Raw genomic sequence first — 5,630 nt, forward strand, 5'->3', positions numbered from 1 at the left:
GCTCACCTGGGTTTCCTTTTCCGCCATGTATCTTCTTTCATGGTGTTCATATCTCAATTTGAACAGTCACATTTTCTCCAATGGTTCCTAAACATTATTGTGAAATAAAACATCAAATTTATGACTATTATCTTTGAACTCTGAAGTTGTTTCTCTGTGTAGTATTTTTATATTTCCATTACTCATATTCACATAGGAAATAAACTTCCTTTTTAACTTCAAAGCAAAAGCTCGGTACTATGCAAAAATCTTGGAAAATCGATGATTTTGTTGCTGGTCTGTATGTTTATTCCAGTTGTTTCCAGCATCTAACTCTTCTCATCCTCTTTTTTTCTTTAAAAATTCATTCACATGAATAGATATCCATCTTATTTTCACCTTCTTAGTAAGGGATAACCACTTTTGCCTGAGTCCCTAAAGTTTTCATCTTTTTGATGAGTAAAGCTTACTAATAGTACTTCAACTTTTTAAAAATTTTCCTATATCATGTTTTTTAAAATCTTGTTTATTTAATTTGCTAAGATGAAATAGTATTGTGTGATTGAAAGCATGGGTGAAATAAGAAGATATAAAATTAGCTAGAAGTCTCTGAACACCTTTCTTCTTAGTGCTTGTTTCAAAACCTCATTGCATTACCGACTCCTACTCCTATGGTAGTTTATAATTTATTACAAAACAAGGCCATCTTTCTCCCTCCCCCAATTTTATTTTTTTAGAATGCTTGAATTGTAGTAAATAACCTAAATTATAAATACTGTGGATTGTCAGTTGTGACCTTCCTTATGTGATTGTTTACAACAGGTGGTTTCATAGACATTTGCAACTTTTCAGTATCAGATAGATTAACTAACTATATGATTGATATTCATGGAAAAATAATGATTTTAATTTTTATCATTTAGTTATAGTCAAATTTTTATTTTTATTTTGACATTAAAAGATTATTTCCAATAACTCTACTGGGTTTGAAATTTTTTAGAGTACTAAATTAAATTTTTTATGTAATTTAATTGAATGTTACCTATCCTAATACTCACTGTTAGAAAAATTATCATTGCTTATAAATTTTTAAGACACACAATTGTCATATATATGGCTGATATAAAAATGAAAAGGTGGGTACAACAGAAAGAAGAATGCTGCACTTTGGACAGCTATTTCTTTTGTTTTCCATTAGCATTTGAAAAATGTCTCTTTCATGCAGTGTTCATTAAGATTTTAATTTTGCAGTTTGATCCTTTTTTAAGTGACATGCAATTAATTAAGGTTTAATGTGTCATCTATTTTCTACAATGACATTTTTACTGCCCCCTTTTCATTTTAGGCAGTTTATAAATTGTACTCTAACTAATGAGTTCTCCTGATTTCTGGTTCCAAATAATTACCACTCTTGTAAGATGGCTATTCTTTAATGTGTCACAGTATTAAGACTATTAGCAGGTGAGCTCAAGTGAGCCAGGTCTGCCTGGCTATGAGGCCACTGTGAGCTGGCAGGGCAGGGAAGTGGGAGTGCTCCCCCACCTCTCTCAGCTCAGCCCATATTGATCAGCCACAGCATGTCAACACCTGGGTCTGTGTGGGATATAAATGAAGCTGCCTCTGCCAGGCCTGTCTCCAGGGAGCTCACAGACTAGATAATTTCCATAGTTTTTCACATTGCTTTGCTAGTAGAGATATGACTAATGGGACTTGAAATACTGAATGATTTCAAACTGTATGTGGGGCTGAGTTTGGACCAAGATTAACAGCAACTTTGTAATAATTTCTGCATTGCCAAGTTGAAATTTATGCATATTTCACCAGGATGATTTGGAGTTTAATGTTGGAATGTTTGTATGTGTGGGGGGGTTAGTGGGTAGAATGGAGAGACATTCAGGTAGACATTGGGGATACATTATTAAAGATTTTCTAGACAATCAGAACTGATAGGGTGCATAAATTAAGAGATTTGTTTTAAGGAATTGGCTCATGAAGTTTTGGGGGTTGGGAAGTCTAAAATTTGTAGGCTAGGCCCACAGGTAGAAGTTAATACTGAAGTCTAGAGGCAGAACTTTTCCTTTTATTCCATGTTTTTTTGTTGGTGCATTATAATTTTTTTATGTTTTATTTATTCTACTTAGATCAGCACCCACTAATCTGAGAATATGTTCTGCCTTTGGTTTTAAGGGACTGGCTTACTTTATATAGCATGATATTCTCCAGCTCTATCCATTTATGTGCAAATGCCATAATTTTATTCTTTTTAATGCTGAGAAATAGTCCATTGTGTATACATACCAGTCTCTTTATCCATCCATCTACTGATGGGGATCTAGGTTGGTTCCACTGAAAAGCTATTGTGAATTGAGCTGCTATAAACATTGATGTGGCTGCATCACTGTAGTATGGTGTATTATAATTATATATAATGATGGGATTTGCTGTTGCATATTCATATATGAATGCAACAAGAACTTTTTCTTCTCTAGGAAATTTGAGTCTTTGCTCTTAAGGCAGTCAATGATTGGATGAAGCCTAGCCACTTCTTTGGGGTTGATCTCCTTGACTTAAAGTTAACTGATTAGAAGGTGTTAGCCAAAGCTACAAGATCCCTTCAGGCTACACCTAGATTAGTGTTTGATTAAAGCTCTGGATGTTCTAGTGTAGCCAAACTGACACAGAATACTGACCATCACATCTGCCCTGCTGGGTGGTTGTTAGCACACAGAGCTGAGTGCAGGGGACCCAAGGCGCTCCCTGGAGCTCTCTACTCCATGGAGCTTGCCAGCTTTGCAGCCCAGGCAAGCCCCCAGCCACTGTGACCATCATTCATTCTGTAATGAATCTTTGTTATAGGCATGCCACCCACCTGCCAGGATTAGATGTGTTGCAGAATAAAAATGCATAAGATATGGCCTCTGTTTTGGAACAGCCCACTGTCTGGTCTATAGGAATATGGGCTGCAGTCCCCCAGCCAGTTAACTACCCAGTGGGAGAGGTGAAGGACCACCATTTCCCACAAAAGAGGACCAACCCTCCAAGTGATAGGACAGAAGAGATGGTTCCGAGTGCCTTGCAAGTGACTGTTACCGTTAGCAATTAGAGCACTAAAGCTGCATCATCAAGTGATCTCAATACATTTTTGTTGTCTAGTCATGTCTCCATTGGCAGAGAGCTATGGAATCTTCTTTCTTTCTTTTGGGTACCAGGGATTGAACTCAGAGGCACTCAACCACTGAGCCACATCCCCAGCCGTATTGTGTATTTTATTTAGAGACAGGGGCTCACTGACTTGCTTAGTGCCTTGCTATTGCTGAAGCTGGCTTTGAACTTGCAATCAATCCTCCTGCCTCAACCTCTCGAGCTGCTGAGATTACAGGAGTGAGCCACTGTGCTCCGCTGGAATCTTATTTCTTAAAAAAAAATAATGATTTAGACAAATTTTTATTTAGAAAAGACAAAAACATCAAATGATGCATGAGAAACCTTTTCTTGTTGCAGTGGTAAATGCAGTAGGTGACTGTCACATGCAGGTGGCAGTGGGCCAGGATAGAGCTTGTTATTAGGTTTTGGAAAGTTAACCTTTGTTCCATTCTTTGAGTTGCTGCTGCAGCCATCCATTTGTGCTTCTTGTTTTTCAGGGGCAGATGTACACGCCGGAGAAAGCCGACGTGGGATGTCACCCCAGGAGTGGGCTGCTTACACAGGCAGGGTGGAGGTAGTCCAACTCATGCAGAGGCTGCTGGAGCGACCCTGCCCTGAACAGTTTGGGGAGAACTACAGGCCAGAGCTGCCGCTGAGCCCGGAGGCAGTTCTGAAGCCTGCAGCCTCCAAAAACTGCTTGCAGAGGCTCACTGAATTCGTGCAGTCTGCGCTGACCTCGGGCTCAGGCCAGGGCCTGGAGGATGGGGGGTGTCCTTGACCATATAGTCAGGATGACCACAAGCCTTTATAGTCCTGCTGGGGCCATCATCTGCCGAACTGTGTGTCCTGAGGACCCTCCCAGTGTTGGAAACAGGCGGCTGGCAGTGCAGGAAATCCTGGCATCTAAGGGGGACTAGGACACCCTTGCCCAAGAGAGGGACAAGGCAGAAGGCGCTGAACAGCAATTTCAGACTTCTGAGGTAGGGGGCTCCGGAGAGGAGGCTCTGAGACTCAGTCCCCCATTTCCCTACCTGCCAGGGGCCCAGGGTTCAGCCTCTGCCAGGCAGAAGCAGAGCCTCCTGCCCCTGCAGCTCCTGTGCCTGAGCAGTGTGCAACCGGGTATGGTGGTCCCCAGGTTCCGCATCAGCAAGGCGCCTGCGCCCACCTTCCAGCCAGAGCGCATAGGCCGCAAGGGCAGAGCTAAGGACAGCACCCACCTGCAGATCCCCAAGTAGCAGTACAAGGAGGCCAAGGAAGAAAAGTAGGCAGAAGAGGCCCAGAGGAAGTGCCAGTAGGAAGCGCAGAAGGAAAAGCACCACGCTGGAGGAAAAGGACTGTGAAGGGGTCTATGGGTGGAGGGCCTGTGTCGAGCTAGCGCTGCAGGGCGGGGGTGGGGGCGGGGGCGGGGGCGGGGTTGGGGGTGGGGGTGGGGGGTGGGGCAGAGCCCCAGCGGGGAGGAGGGGGATGGGGGCATGACCATGGAGGAGGTGGAGAGGCACAGGGGAGGCTGCCCCCTGGCTGGGTCCTCAGAGGTGCTCTCCAGGCTCCTGCAGTGCGCTCATACCGCGCTCACAGCCGCCTTCTGGGATCCCAGGAAGTGGTCAAGTGTTCCTAAGAGGGAGCTGGGAACAGCGCGTATTGATTTCCCTAACCCTCCTTCCCCTAGCAATCAATACACCTAGCGGGCAATACACCTAATGTTTCCCTTTAGAGAACCTCAATTAAGAATTTTTAAAAACCAATTTATCAAAGGGCGGGGTTCTATTGCATAATTTTGTACTTTTAATCATTATTTACCAATCTGCAGAATTTTACAGGTGATGGGGATGTTTGTATTTAAGGCAGTTTCAATATATGAGTCTGAAGACACCTGGTTTAAATTACTGTATCTAGCAATAAATATTTGTGAGAGCTGTATGAGTTCACACAGTTCACGGGATTCTCCTTTTTGCCATTGGCTCTGGCTTTTGCCTTTCCATCTCATTGTGGGTGCGCTTTGGTGTAGATTTTCCTATTTGATTAATTGATGCTGAATATTTATTTTTATTTGATGGAGGCATTGACTTTTACAGCAAAATTATCAAATGAAATAGTTCAAATTTCAGTGTCTTATTTTAAAACTCTCTTGTTCATACAGTAATAATAATGAAAATCATTGTCGAATTATTAGGAAACAATGCATTAACTGCATTTCTTGCTAGACTCATTTTAAATTGGAGCTTTGGATAAACTGCATAGGAAATCTTTTATTGGATATAAGAGAAAATTTAGCTTTTAATAAGTGGGGTGAGCTCAACAAATGATTACTGGAAATACAAAATTAAGTCTTCCATGCTCTTAGATAAGTCAAATCTGTATATCCTTAAAATGTAAAAATTCAGGAAAGATAGGATCCCAGAGGGATGGAACTGCTGAAGGGGGCAGGAGGGTGATTTATGGGAACAGGAGGCTAGAACTGAGTTTTAACAAGCTTGTTTGAGGCAAATTTCTAGGAGTATTTCGCATTT

At 41.9% G+C, this 5,630-nt stretch overlaps 1 pseudogene; it reads left to right on the plus strand.

Moving 5' to 3' along the window:
- Positions 1 to 239: 239 nt before the first annotated feature.
- LOC144373545 (ankyrin repeat domain-containing protein 33B pseudogene) lies at positions 240 to 4,508 on the plus strand (annotated as a pseudogene).
- Positions 4,509 to 5,630: the final 1,122 nt, after the last annotated feature.

Source organism: Ictidomys tridecemlineatus, unplaced genomic scaffold (genome assembly GCF_052094955.1).
Source record: "Ictidomys tridecemlineatus isolate mIctTri1 unplaced genomic scaffold, mIctTri1.hap1 Scaffold_42, whole genome shotgun sequence".
Lineage (NCBI taxonomy): Eukaryota > Metazoa > Chordata > Mammalia > Rodentia > Sciuridae > Ictidomys > Ictidomys tridecemlineatus.